Source organism: Carcharodon carcharias, chromosome 26 (genome assembly GCF_017639515.1).
Source record: "Carcharodon carcharias isolate sCarCar2 chromosome 26, sCarCar2.pri, whole genome shotgun sequence".
NCBI lineage: Eukaryota > Metazoa > Chordata > Chondrichthyes > Lamniformes > Lamnidae > Carcharodon > Carcharodon carcharias.
The window spans coordinates 22733495-22748802 of NC_054492.1; the positions used below are offsets into that span (position 1 = coordinate 22733495).

The following is a 15308-nucleotide window of genomic DNA, read 5'->3' on the forward strand; positions in this document are numbered from 1 at the left end:
AATTTCTTTTTGAAGAAATTGGTAGTGAATTCAAGCATTTTAAGCATCTGTGTCAGATCAATCCTCTTCCAGCCAATATAACCCAATTGTATCCATTCTATTGTCCTGATGAACTGTTGCTGGACTTTCTCCTAGGCCTGTACACCCTTCCTGAAGTTGGAAGGCCTTAGGAAGTAGGTGGTATGCCTTTTCTTGCAAGGTCACATTCCATTACCCTTTTGTTTCAGCAACAGGCAGAATAGAAGAAAATATCTGAATTTCTCTCCCAAACATCAGAACTAAGGCCATATCTCTCTGCACTGTAATAAAATAGTTCATTTTATTTTTTAATTGTTTCACATTCAGTGCATAACTCATCAATCTTTTGTGTCAGACTAACTTACGGTCTTCTGAGTTTATAATTCTGTTTTGTAATGTAGGAATGTACAAACCACCAAAGCAACGTTATCTTCTTTCTTGCAATTAGTTTCTAGAATTTGTAATCAAGTTATGCATTTCATCAGTAGTTATCTACATTGGCGTGTCTGTGCATGTTTATAGAAAAACAATCTCCTTCAACATGATGGCCCAGTTTATAGGCATCATTAAAATTGAGCAGCTCCAGGTCAAGAGCAGCCAATGGCTAAATTGGTGGTCTCAAAGCCTCAAATTTATTATGAGGACAAATGTGTTTGATCCCAGCTTCAATGACCATCCCCTTCATCGGTGTTATTACTTGGAAAACATTATGAAAATAAGCCATTCATAACCAGATTGGCACAAGTTTCCTTTCATTACCTTGAAATCTTCTCACTGCATTATGGAATTGGTATTCTTTTTCCTGTGTTTGTAAAGGGAGTTGCTGAGGATCTCCAAGTGCTCAATGTACTGTCCCTTCTATACTTATACCCACTGGAATAAGGCAACGTCAAACGAACAGTGCTTGGGGACTTAACAGTGAGCATTCCATTTGATTTCTTGGAAATGGAATCCAACCCAGTCCAGAGGAGAACAATGTTCTAAGACTTCATCATGTGATCTCCAATACCCATTTAGTTTTGAGTGCATTACACCAACCAGAACTCACCTTCTCATTAAAACTATTGGCACCATTTAACTACACCACATATCAGAGTACATACAATCTACAGGTATATGTTAACAGAGTTTCACTGTACTGCCAGAAAACTTAAAGAAGCATACCCATCAGTGTATATTGTGTGGGGTGATATATTTTACTTTCTCCCATCTTGAACTGAGAAGATTGTGGAGGGACTTGTTAGAAGTGCTTGGTATGATAAAAGGAACAGCAAAGTAAGTATAGATTTTTTGAACAGCCAGCTAAATTAAAAACAAGTAAAGACAAGTAGCCAGAATGTCAAGATAAAAATTAGATAAATAAAAGGAAGGTGAGGATTCTTTTTAAAACAGATTTATTGAAATGTGACATACAAGAGCTGCAAGTGATTACAGCATTTAGAAAGGCACTGAATAAATCCTTAAAGAATTTGAAAGGATATATGAAACAAAATTGGGAAATGGTATTACATTACAGAGAAAACAGAAATCTGTCCACTTGAGAGGCTCAGACACAACGCGGGCAAAAAGAGAATAACTTCCCCCCCTGACTCAAATTTCTACATCTATATGTACTGGCCTAGTTTTCTTTCTCATCAAATGCTCTCCCCCTTTCTATGAAGAAATAACAGGCCATTACTCGTCAACTCTTTCTCAACTCTTTTTCCTCCCTTCGTCTCCAGTGACAGAATTGGTGATATCTGAAAGTTACAATGTCTATGGTGGCATTAATGAAGCTTCTTATTTACCATTTCATGGACATGGCTCAGAGCACCAGACTGCTGAATTTTGCTCCACCCAAAATCATTTCTAATTTACCAGGTTGTACACCTCAAATGTGGGGAAGCAGGCAAACTGAAAAACAGCAAAGTCAGGAAAGCAGATAAAAGCATGTCTGAAATTATAATTATAGTTGGCAATGAGAGAAAATGGTTATTTAGATTTTCCTTAACCTCAGCAGTAATACGTCACACTTAAGAATGAGGGTTTGAAGGGACAGTTTTCAAGCAGGCAGGCAGGTTCAGTTTCTAAAACAATCTCTGTAGAAGATTCCATAGGAATCTGTTTAGTAATAGCCACTAGGTCTGCAGTGCATTTTAAATAATGTTGTTCCTAAACAAGCATTAACAACATGTATTACAAGCGATAATTACATATCAATAATTTGTAGCACTACATTGGATCAATCCTAGGGCTACTAATCCCTTCATCCACAAGCACGATTAAATGTTTCACAAAAATGCTGTGTTTATATAACCACATATCACAGGGATGCAGGTCATTTGAAAACAAACAGAGGGACAGATTTGTTTAATAGTTATGAGGTGTCCAAATGATACTCAGCTCATGTGTGTCACAAGAAACTCTGCAGTGCACATTCCAATACAGCCTTTCATCTGTGTGTTAAGCAGCCGCAGCATATGTTTTTGCTTAAGGCCAGATGAAGAAATAAAAGCACAGATATCCACTTGGCTGCCTTCTTAAATTGACTAAACAGATTTTATGTTCATTGGGTTCATTTGTTGGAGTAAAGCATAATTCTGAGCCAGGTCACTGGTTTCTAATACAGCTCTCTGTAGACAATGAAAACCAACCAATAAATCTTACCCCCACCATCTACAGAGGGAAAAAAATACTTGGCTCCAACACAGCAAGATCTCATTAAAAGAATAAAAGTCTACCAACTGACTGGAATGCAATAAAGCTCTACTGTAAAACAAGTCAGAATATTAGCAAGTGAGGCATTTTATTTTTGGCATCAAGAAATGACTAAATGTGCTTTCACAGTTAAAATGAATATAGGGCACATAAGAATACTTATAATAAAATGGCTGAATTTTTAAAGTATCAAAGAAGCTTCATTTGAGAAGACAAGTGCAGAGGTCATTAGGCTCATTGGCAATAATCCTCTACATTCAGAGGATGGCAGGTGACCTACTTTTCCCCTTCAATCTTGCCAGAGACGAAATAACAAAGGTGAGAGAGAGGGGCGGCGAGGGCGAGGGGCGGCGAGAGAGAGAGAGAGAGGCAGCGAGATAGAGAGAGAAAGAGAGAGAGGCAGTGGGAGAGAGAGAGAGGGGCAGCGGGAGAGAGTGAGAGGGGCAGCGGGGGTGAGGGAGGGAGAGAGAGAGGCAGCAGGAGATAGAGAGAGAGAGAGAGAGGCAGCGGGAGAAAGGGAGGGGGGGGCAGCGAGAGAGAGAGAGGGGGGCAGCGAGAGAGAGAGGGGGGGCAGCGAGAGAGGGGGGGCAGCGAGAGAGAGAGCGGGGCAGCGAGAGGGAGAGGGGGGGCAGCGAGAGAGAGAGGGGGGGCAGCGAGAGAGAGAGGGGGGGCAGCGAGAGAGAGAGGGGGGGCAGCGAGAGAGAGAGGGGGGGCAGCGAGAGAGAGAGGGGGGGCAGCGAGAGAGAGAGGGGGGGCAGCGAGAGAGAGAGGGGGGCAGCGAGAGAGGGGGGGGCAGCGAGAGAGGGGGGGCAGCGAGAGAGGGGGGGCAGCGAGAGAGGGGGGGCAGCGAGAGAGAGAGAGAGGGGGCAGCGAGAGAGAGAGGGGGGGGCAGCGAGAGAGAGGGGGGGGGCAGCGAGAGAGAGAGGGGGGGCAGCGAGAGAGAGAGGGGGGGCAGCGAGAGGGAGGGGGGGGCAGCGAGAGGGAGAGGGGGGGCAGCGAGAGGGAGGGGGGGGGCAGCGAGAGGGAGAGGGGGGGGCAGCGAGAGGGAGAGGGGGGGCAGCGAGAGGGAGAGGGGGGGCAGCGAGAGGGAGGGGGGGCAGCGAGAGGGAGAGGGGGGGCAGCGAGAGGGAGAGGGGGGGCAGCGAGAGGGAGAGGGGGGGCAGCGAGAGGGAGAGGGGGGGCAGCGAGAGGGAGAGGGGGGCAGCGAGAGGGAGGGGGGGGGCAGCGAGAGGGAGGGGGGGGGCAGCGAGAGGGAGAGGGGGGGCAGCGAGAGGGAGAGGGGGGGCAGCGAGAGGGAGAGGGGGGGCAGCGAGAGGGAGAGGGGGGGCAGCGAGAGGGAGAGGGGGGGCAGCGAGAGGGAGAGGGGGGCAGCGAGAGGGAGAGGGGGGGCAGCGAGAGGGAGAGGGGGGGCAGCGAGAGGGAGAGGGGGGCAGCGAGAGGGGGGGGGGGCAGCGAGAGGGAGGGGGGGGCAGCGAGAGGGAGAGGGGGGGCAGCGAGAGGGAGAGGGGGGGCAGCGAGAGGGAGAGGGGGGTCAGCGAGAGGGAGAGAGGGGTCAGCGAGAGGGAGGGGTCAGCGAGAGGGAGGGGTCAGCGAGAGGGAGGGGTCAGCGAGAGGGAGGGGTCAGCGAGAGGGAGGGGTCAGCGAGAGGGAGGGGTCAGCGAGAGAGAGAGGGGGCAGCGAGAGAGAGAGGGGGCAGCGAGAGAGAGGGGGCAGCGAGAGAGAGGGGGCAGCGAGAGAGAGGGGGCAGCGAGAGAGAGGGGGCAGCGAGAGAGAGGGGGGCAGCGAGAGAGAGGGGGCAGCGAGAGAGAGGGGGCAGCGAGAGAGAGGGGGCAGCGAGAGAGAGGGGGCAGCGAGAGAGAGGGGGCAGCGAGAGAGAGGGGGCAGCGAGAGAGAGGGGGCAGCGAGAGAGAGGGGGCAGCGAGAAAGAGGGGGCAGCGAGAGAGAGGGGGCAGCGAGAGAGAGGGGGCAGCGAGAGAGAGGGGGCAGCGAGAGAGAGGGGGCAGCGAGAGAGAGGGGGCAGCGAGAGAGAGGGGGCAGCGAGAGAGAGGGGGCAGCGAGAGAGAGGGGGCAGCGAGAGAGAGGGGGCAGCGAGAGAGAGGGGGCAGCGAGAGAGAGGGGGCAGCGAGAGGGAGGGGGCAGCGAGAGGGAGGGGGCAGCGAGAGGGAGGGGGCAGCGAGAGAGAGGGGGCAGCGAGAGAGAGGGGGGCAGCGAGAGAGTGGGGGCAGCGAGAGAGAGGGGGCAGCGAGAGAGAGGGGGGCAGCGAGAGAGAGGGGGCAGCGAGAGGGAGGGGGCAGCGAGAGAGAGGGGGCAGCGAGAGAGAGGGGGCAGCGAGAGAGAGGGGGCAGCGAGAGAGAGGGGGCAGCGAGAGAGAGAGGGGCAGCGAGAGAGAGGGGGCAGCGAGAGAGAGGGGGCAGCGAGAGAGAGGGGGCAGCGAGAGAGAGGGGGCAGCGAGAGAGAGGGGGCAGCGAGAGAGAGGGGGCAGCGAGAGAGAGGGGGCAGCGAGAGAGAGGGGGCAGCGAGAGAGAGGGGGCAGCGAGAGAGAGGGGGCAGCGAGAGAGAGGGGGCAGCGAGAGAGAGGGGGCAGCGAGAGAGAGGGGGCAGCGAGAGAGAGGGGGCAGCGAGAGGGAGGGGGCAGCGAGAGAGAGGGGGCAGCGAGAGAGAGGGGGGCAGCGAGAGAGTGGGGGCAGCGAGAGAGAGGGGGCAGCGAGAGAGAGGGGGCAGCGAGAGAGAGGGGGCAGCGAGAGGGAGGGGGCAGCGAGAGAGAGGGGGCAGCGAGAGAGAGGGGGCAGCGAGAGAGAGGGGGCAGCGAGAGAGAGGGGGCAGCGAGAGAGAGAGGGGCAGCGAGAGAGAGGGGGCAGCGAGAGAGAGGGGGCAGCGAGAGAGAGGGGGCAGCGAGAGAGAGGGGGCAGCGAGAGAGAGGGGGCAGCGAGAGAGAGGGGGCAGCGAGAGAGAGGGGGCAGCGAGAGAGAGGGGGCAGCGAGAGAGAGGGGGCAGCGAGAGAGAGGGGGCAGCGAGAGAGAGGGGGCAGCGAGAGAGAGGGGGCAGCGAGAGAGAGGGGGCAGCGAGAGAGAGGGGGCAGCGAGAGAGAGGGGGCAGCGAGAGAGAGGGGGCAGCGAGAGAGAGGGGGCAGCGAGAGAGAGGGGGCAGCGAGAGAGAGGGGGCAGCGAGAGAGAGGGGGCAGCGAGAGAGAGGGGGCAGCGAGAGAGAGGGGGCAGAGAGAGAGGGGGCAGAGAGAGAGGGAGGGCAGAGAGAGAGGGGGGGCAGAGAGAGAGAGGGGGCAGCGAGAGAGAGGGGGCAGCGAGAGAGAGGGGGCAGCGAGAGAGAGGGGGCAGCGAGAGAGAGGGGGCAGCGAGAGAGAGGGGGCAGCGAGAGAGAGGGGGCAGAGAGAGTGAGGGAGGGACGGGCAGAGAGAGTGAGGGAGGGACGGGCAGAGAGAGTGAGGGAGGGACGGGCAGAGAGAGTGAGGGAGGGACGGGCAGAGAGAGTGAGGGAGGGACGGGCAGAGAGAGTGAGGGAGGGACGGGCAGAGAGAGTGAGGGAGGGACGGGCAGAGAGAGTGAGGGAGGGACGGGCAGAGAGAGTGAGGGAGGGACGGGCAGAGAGAGTGAGGGAGGGACGGGCAGAGAGAGTGAGGGAGGGACGGGCAGAGAGAGTGAGGGAGGGACGGGCAGAGAGAGTGAGGGAGGGACGGGCAGACAGAGTGAGGGAGGGACGGGCAGACAGAGTGAGGGAGGGACGGGCAGACAGAGTGAGGGAGGGACGGGCAGACAGAGTGAGGGAGGGACGGGCAGACAGAGTGAGGGAGGGACGGGCAGACAGAGTGAGGGAGGGACGGGCAGAGAGAGTGAGGGAGGGACGGGCAGAGAGAGTGAGGGAGGGACGGGCAGACAGAGTGAGGGAGGGACGGGCAGACAGAGTGAGGGAGGTAAAAACAAAAAAACTGCGGATGCTGGAAATCCAAAACAAAAACAGAATTACCTGGAAAAACTCAGCAGGTCTGGCAGCATCGGCGGAGAAGAAAAGAGTTGACGTTTCGAGTCCTCATGACCCTTCGACAGAACTTGAGTTCGAGTCCAGGAAAGAGCTGAAATATAAGCTGGTTTAAGGTGTGTGTGTGGGGGGCGGAGAGATAGAGAGACAGAGAGGTGGAGGGGGTTGGTGTGGTTGTAGCGACAAACAAGCAGTGATAGTGAGGGAGGGACGGGCAGACAGAGTGAGGGAGGGACGGGCAGATAGAGTGAGGGAGGGACGGGCAGAGAGAGAGAGGGAGAGACGGGCAGAGAGAGAGGGAGAGACGGGCAGAGAGAGAGGGAGAGACGGGCCGAGAGAGAAGGAGAGACGGGCAGAGAGAGAGGGAGAGACGGGCAGAGAGAGGGAGAGAGGCAGAGAGAGGGAGAGACAGGCAGAGAAAATGGGAGAAAGCCATTTAAGGAATGCTAATTTTTCTCCTTGATAATTAACTACCTACCAACATAACCATACAATTTAAAGCTGTGCATTTCTATGATTTCACTCGTTGGTCACTGAGAATCGAGAATGATAGTTATCCTGTTGGTCATTAAAAATCAAATTTCTGGATTCAGACATCACCTGAATAGTGTAAACAATCAGGAATTGCAGGCTCAGTTCATTTTAGATGCAAAATCTATAGGATTAGATGAAGTGGAGTGGGATGAAGATAATCAGAATATAGGAATAGGAGCAGAAGACGACCATACAGCCTGTTGAACTTACTCCGCCATTCAATATGATTCGGCTGATCTTCGGCTTCAACTCCACTTTCCCACCTGCTCCCCATATCCTTTGATTCCCTGAGAGACCATAAATCAGTCTATCCCGGTCTTAGATATATTTAATGAGGGCACATCCACATCCCTCCAGGATAGGGAATTTAAAAGATTCACAGCCCTTTTAGTGAATAAGTTTCTCCTCATCTTAGTCCTAAATGTTTAACCCCTTATCTTGAAACTATGCCCCCTTGTTCAAGACTCATCAGCCAAGGGAAACAACCTCTTAGTAACTACCCTGTCAAGCCCCTGCATAATCTTCAATGTTTCAATATGATCACCTCTTATTATTCTAAACTCCAGAGAATATAGACCCAATTTACTCAACCTCTCATTGGACAATCTTCTCTTCTCAGGAAACAACCTAGTGAACCTTTGCTGTACTGCCTCCAATCATGTGGAGCACAAAAACCAGCACCAATCAATTGGATTGAATGGCCTGTTTCTATACTATACACGCAATGTAAATTACACTACTTAATTCTATCATGGATGAATGTGTGCATCTTAATAGCTGGAACAGAATGAGAGCAATTAGATCATGCATAAGCATAGCTAAAAAGAAGAAAATGCTCAGTTTAAACAAGGTCTGCAAGTGCTGGGCTGCATTTCAGTTAACAGCATATGATGGAGTTACTATTCCAATGGTGAGTTGGGAATGGGATGGAATCTCACCACTCATCCAGTAAAGTGCAATCACACAACTTGGACCCATCTAGGACAAAACCATTAGCTTGGTCAGCACCCTGTACTGAACTTAATATCCACTCTACCTATTACCAGCACACTGTGGTTACAAACAAGGGAAACAAGGGTGTCATCTAATAAACACGAAACGCTTTGGTAGACTAACACTTATAATGGTGCACCTTGGACAGGAGTTATTCCCCTGGTCTTACCAGATTGGCAATCATTCCACCATTGGCAGCCAAGCCTCCAGTTCCCAAAGCCTAAACTCTCGTTTTTCTTCTCTAATTTTTCCACCTCTCTTTTCTCCTTTAAGATGCTTCTTAAACCTATCTCTTTGACCAAGCCATTGGTCATCTGCCCCATTATCTCATGTAGCTCAGTGTCAAATTTCATTTGATAATATTCCTGTGAAGCACCGTGAAACATTTTCCTACATTAAAATTGCTCGATAAATATGTTTTTGTTGTTACCCTTTATACCATAGCCAAAATGTTACCAAGTATTATTCAAAAAGCAAATTGTAGAAGAAATGTAGAAACATATGTATTGTTGGTAATGTACTGGACTACCAGGTGGAATGATGTCAGGGCTCTGCCAGACAGGTTCTGATCATACAGTTAGTGGGATAGGCAATATTCTGATCTTGTCATTTTGCCAACTTTTCCATTGGAGTTTAGAAGGGAGGTGGGAAGAAGAAACTTGGTGTTTTTATGCACTTTCACATGTATATTTATTGCATGACAATAAGACAATATGTGGAGGAAAGCAGTACATTAGCTGCCTATGTCAAGCCTTTGTTTATGTCTCTTGTAACATGGTGGAATAACTGACACAGTCTTATTGCTCAGCATCCAGCTTCTAGATTGCAACAATTTTGGAAAGGATACAACACATCTGGTTCTGACATTCAGCCAAGCAAGACTACATAATTTGAAGGCCAGCAGCTGTATTTCATATAATTTGCATTTGTCAATTTTTTTTCTCATTTTAATGCAGAGTGAAAACTGTGGCACAATAGAAATTGGTACAATAAAATACCTCTGTACTTTCAGCACAAGGCTACCCAGTTGATTCATGTTCCAGTAAGACTAAGTATCTACTTAGTTTTAAGACCTTTTCCCTCTCCTCATTCTGTTAATTTCTTTTGTCGGTGTTCTGTTTCACAGTTACCCTTTGGTATCTCTCCCAAGTCGTGATGTGATTTTGGACAGTGAATCACAGAATCGCACAGTGCAGAAGAGGCCCTTCGGCCCATCAAGTCTGCACTGACATGTGAGAAACACCTGACCTACCTACTAATCTCATTTACCAGCACTTGGCCCATAGCTTGAATGTTATGACATGCCAAGTGCTCATCCAGGTACTTTTTAAAGGATGTGAGGCAACCCGCCTCCACCACCTTCCCAGGCAGCGCATTCCAGACCATCACCACCCTCTGGGTAAAAAAGATTTTCCTCACATCCCTCTAAACCTTCTGCCCCACACTTTGAACTTATGTCCCTTCGTGACTGACCCTTCAACTAAGGGGAACAGCTGCTCCCTATCCATCTTGTCCTTGCCCCTCAATCTTGTACACCTCAATCAGGTCGCCCCTCAGTCTTCTCTGCTCCAACAAAAACAACTCAAGTCTATCCAACCTCTCCTCATAACCTAAATGTTTCACACCAGGCAACATCCTGGTGAATCTCCTCTGCACCCCCTCCAAGTGCAATCACATCCTTCCAATAATGTGGCGACCAGAACTGCACACAGTACTCCAGCTGTGGCCTCACCAAGGTTCTATACAACTCCAACATGACCTCCCTACTTTTGTAATCTATGCCTCGATTGATAAAGGCAAGTGTCCCAAATGCCTTTTTCACTCCACTAAGATGCCCTTCTGCCTTCAGAGATCTATGCCAAGGTCCCTTTGTTCTTCAGAACTTCCTGGTGTCATGCTGTTCATTGAATACTTTCTTGTCAAATTACTCCTTCCAAAGTGTATCACCTCACACTTTTCAGGGTTAAATTCCATCTGCCACTTATCTGCCCATTTGACCATCCCGTCTATATCTTCCTGTAGTCCAAGACACTCAACTCTACTGTTAACCACCCGACCAATCTTTGTGTCATCCACAAACTTACTGATCCTACCTCCCACATAGTCATCTATATTGTTTATATAAATGATGAATAATAGGGGACCTAGCACAGATCCCTGTGGTACGCCACTGGACACTGGCTTCCAGTCACTAAAGCAGCCTTCTGTCATCATCCTTTGCCTCCTACAACTAAGCCAATTTTGAATCCACCTTATCAAATTACCCTGTATCCCATGTGCATTTGCCTTCTTTATAAGTCTCCCATGTGGGACCTTATCAAAGGCTTTGCTGAAATCCATATAAACTACATCAACTGCACTACCCTCATCTACACACCAGGTCACCTATTTGTCCACTTTGGGAAAGCGGCCTATCAGACCCAGGCTCTATCCTGTCCTCATCTGACAACCACATACAGACATTTCAAGGGAGGACACTGGCAAACAATCAAACCCTTTTCATCCCTATAGCCTAAACCTGATTGTAACAGCCTTATCATTGCCTTGATGATAACTTAAAAAAAAAATGCATAGCAAATCTTTCATCTCATGAGACACCCACCCATGGTCTTAATCATCTGAACCATTGGGAGAGCTAATCCTAACACTGATCCTACTAACAGTATCAATTTAGCAGAGACCACAAAATATTTGCAGTGAAATTAGTGTCTTTATTGCAACAGTGGTCCTTTAAACCCCCATTCCATCTTACCCATTTCATATGCATCCCATTCTTTTCATCCCTCTCATATTATCCCCATGTCATTTTCCATCACGCCCCTTCTCCCTATACCAACACCATCCTGTCACTCAAATGCCATACTATCCCAATCTCTTATCCCACACCTCCCTCTTGCTCCCATGCCTTTCACCCACCCCCCAATACAGAGCAACAGCAGAGGCCAAGTGATGCTGGGGAGCAGCAGAGGTCAGGGGCCAGTAACTATGGTGCATGCGCCTGGCTTAGCCCATCAACTCAATCCACTGACCAATCAAAAAATCTGTATTATTATTATTGATTGGCTTAATTTGTAACATGCACATTTCAGAATCAGAGCTTGCAGGTTCAATCCTCTCCCTTAGTTTCAATACATAACCTAGGCTAACATGTCGATGCAGCCTTGGCTCAATCATAGTGCTCTCAGCATTTCACAAGAGTGTGGATTCAAGTCCCAATTCAGAGGTTTCCAGCACTGAACAAGCTGCTTTTGATATGAAACTGAGGTAGTCAGTGCCTGCTTTGGGCAATTCATGTGGACTATTGCATGCAAAACCATCCTAAGCATTTTCTCTCTTCAACTTTATTCATTATAATTTGGAGGGTGGCAAAGAAAAAAGAAACAGAATATAAATGTTGTTGTCAGTAAAGAATATAAATATGTAATGGAGAAATTGAAATGAAATGCCTGAATATGCTGACTTAACATAACAGATCTAAATACACACTGGTTATGTTACTGTTATAATCAAGCACAACCTTTTACTCCATGGAAAAAAATCATAGATGCTTCTAACTGTGAAAAAACCATATGTGCCTTTTTATTTCTAAACAATGCTGTCACCTTCAGATGTCTGCAGCGTGGGGAAGCACAGACTGGTTTGTAAGGCTATCCTTAAATAATGCTGAAGTATCCAGCATGGCACTTGAATTAGATACCATAGCACGTTTAACAATCCATTAGGCCATATTTGAATAAAATATATAAAGACAGTTGTCAGACTCTGACACACACAGATAATAGACCTGTCCAATGGGATTTAGTAACCTTGATTCCCAGTTTCACCGTTGACCTACTTTACTCACTGAAATACAAACTGCATCTATTCACAATAGGCTCTCCTCAAAGAATGATACAATTCTGGCCACTTGCTAGTGTGGCCCATTAATCTTCCAACATACCATGACATGCTAGAGCTTAGGCTTGCTCCCTTAATGCTTCACACAGTAAATTCCTGGGCCTTGCTAATATAATTAAAAGGAGTCAAAGAAACAAGAGGCTAGGCTTGCTTCCACAAGAATGTTTAGAAGAGTCATTCTCAGCTATTTTGACAAAGGACATGGAGTAGGTGAGGCTGTTACAGTTTAGGCTCACCGCATACCTTTTCTCATACTCAGTGCAAAGGACATGCTTTCTGTGAATGAAAATATGATTGTTTGCATGAAATAATCTAAGAGGTAATTTGCTCTGAGACAATGAATAAATCCTTAATCCTGCTGACCAGGTCAATAGAAAAAGAACAGTTTGACTCATTCTCCTGGTCACTCAGGTTGACAGCTTACACACTGATAGACTGCAAATCCTGGGCTATTGATTGTGATTCGGATTTATTAATAAGTAACATTAAACAGAAGATAGACAAAATAAAGATTAAACTGGGGTTTTGTGTTCTTTCGCCTCACTCAGGAAATGACATGGCTTCTGGGGTGGGGAGTGTATGAACGTGTGTATTCACAAGACATCATACTGTAACTTTTTGGGGTAGGCTGGATGAACCGGTCAGTATAAATAAATGGCTGGAAAGACACCATAAAATAATCAATTGAGCAAGTGAGTAGTACACCTGATCCAACCGCTAACAATTAAATAAATAAATTTGTTGCTGGAGCACAAATTTATTCATTAGATTATCCTGCTTTAATTAATGCATTTTACGCATAATTTCCCTTAATGTATGTGAAAGTGCATGTATAAAATTAAACTATATCCCACTGTGCAAGCCTGGCATGGAAACAGCCAAAATGAAATGTGTCCAGTATCCAAATCACGCATTTATCTTATTGTTGGTGATGGTCTTGATATCCTGTGTTCATTGACACAGGATATTAACCCATATATAGCAGTTTGCACATGCAAACACGTAAATCACATGGAAGAATATTGTCACAAGGAACAGATACTTCATCCTGCAACTCCACAGATAACATTAATGTTGATCATTGCTGACTGCACCAGATGTCTCAGAGAAAAGGGTCAAAAAGTCCCTGACAGAATGCTTCATCCAGCAGGTTTCCCTCCCAGCCCACCCATTCAAGACTGACACAGCTTGGCTATTGAGAGACAATACCAAATGGATACATCACAGAAATCAACGAAAAAAGTTTGAAATCCTGATCAATTAGTAATTTAGCTATCATTCACTCATTTAAGAAAAACAGTAATGTAACAAGGGTCTAGATTTTAAGTAACATAAAATGGAAAGAGCACAACATTAGGATATCATGAGAGCATGGATCAAAGTTGGGTACATAGAATTTGAAACTTAAAGATAGCCTTTGACAAATTCAATTTTTAGATAAGTGTTTTGTCTAAAATTACATAAAAGTGCAAGTGAAGATAGCTGTGCAACATCAGCAGAACCCCCTTTGATATATTATATCAAAGTCTGCACGTTGCATACTTAATTAAGCAAAAAATTAAACATTTGTGCACTCGGCAATTTTAGGCTATCCTCTATAATGTTTTACAGTTTTATCTGAATTCACGTTTGATCTCAAAATTATCACCTCAGTTGTATAAAACCTTTTATCCAAATCTAGGATCCTGTGGTAAATTATTCTCCATTTAAGATTTAATTGATGTATTAGAATCCCAAATCTATGCAGTGTCCACCAGCACGTAGCATGAATGGCACAATTTCACCCATTTAAAACAGAAACTCCACCCTCACATTTAATTACTCTGCAGAAAGGGCAAGCAGCCAGCTCCCAAGCATCTGCTAATCCCAGTCTAGAATCAACCAGAAAGATTCAACACAACCTCACCATCAAATCTGCATCCTTCCTTACTCAGAGTGGAGTAGCTCATATTTGCTCTCTGCTGCTCTCCCTTCATTACTGACAATTGAGCTCAATTAGGGAATTCCCATTTGCAGAATCATGAGCACTACCTTGTATCTCAATACTCAATGCCATGGTGCATCAACTCATTATTCTATCAGTCCTACCTCACAACACAGTACTGGTTTGCTTCTGAAATGAAGAATCAATGCCATTCAAAAAAGTCTTCTTGTCTCATGCTGCAGTTAGACACAGTTCACTGCTTGGTATTCTGCCCTAATAAACTGTTACTAATAAAATGGAAACAACTAAGATAATTTTGCTCAAAAATAATGAAGGAAATGAATAATAAAGCCAAAGGGGGGTTACTATTTGGCCTCAAGGTGCATATACACTTTTACACACACACACACACACACACACACACACACACAATGCGGATAACTGGGACACTGGGGGAAGGAATGTTGACTCTGTACTAAGACAATAAACTCTCCCTACAAGGAAAGAACTGGCTTGTATCCGTGTAACAGTTTGGAACATCCCTAGGGTATGATGAAACAAACATGTGGCAGCTGTTTGTGACTCCGTTGTGAAGACGATTGAAGAATGACCTGATAGAGATTTTAAAAATTATGAAGGAGTTTAATAGGGTAGATGTAAATAAGATGTTTGCATTTTTGGGGGAGGTCAATACTCAGTGCCATAAATAGAATGGCAGAATTGGTAACAGCACAGAAGGAAGCTAATCGGCCTATCGTGTCCATGTCAGCTGTCTGCAAGAGCAACTCAACTAGTCCTCTGGCCACGTAGACATACAATATTTTCTCTTCAGGTGCTTATCCAATTCCCCTTTGAAAGCCATGATTGAATCTACCTCCACCATACTCTCCGGCATTGCATTCCAGATCATAACCACTTACTGCATAAAAAAAGCTCTCATGTCACCATTACCTCTTTTGCCAATCTCAAATGGGTGTCCTCTGGTTCTCGACCTTCTGCCAACAAGAACACTTTCTCCCTAATTACTCTGTCTAGACCCCTTATGATTTTGAGCACCTCTATCAAATTTCCTCTCAACCTTCTCTTTGGTGAACAACAAGGTAGATATTGAGAAGATGGTTGCCTGGGGAATCTATAACAAGGGGTGGGGGTTGGGTGGGGGGGGCGGTGGGGGGTGCACAGTCTCAGGGTAAAGAGATGATCATTTAGGGTGCAGATGAGGAGTAACTTTTCCGCTCAAAGAGTTGCAAATATT

At 47.3% G+C, this 15308-nt stretch overlaps 1 protein-coding gene across 13 annotated transcripts in view; it reads right to left on the reverse strand.

The window, feature by feature from the left end:
* dennd4a (DENN/MADD domain containing 4A) overlaps positions 1–15308 on the reverse strand; it is a 163976-nt gene that overhangs the window by 64135 nt on the left and 84533 nt on the right. The gene's annotated exons all lie outside the window — the stretch shown is intronic.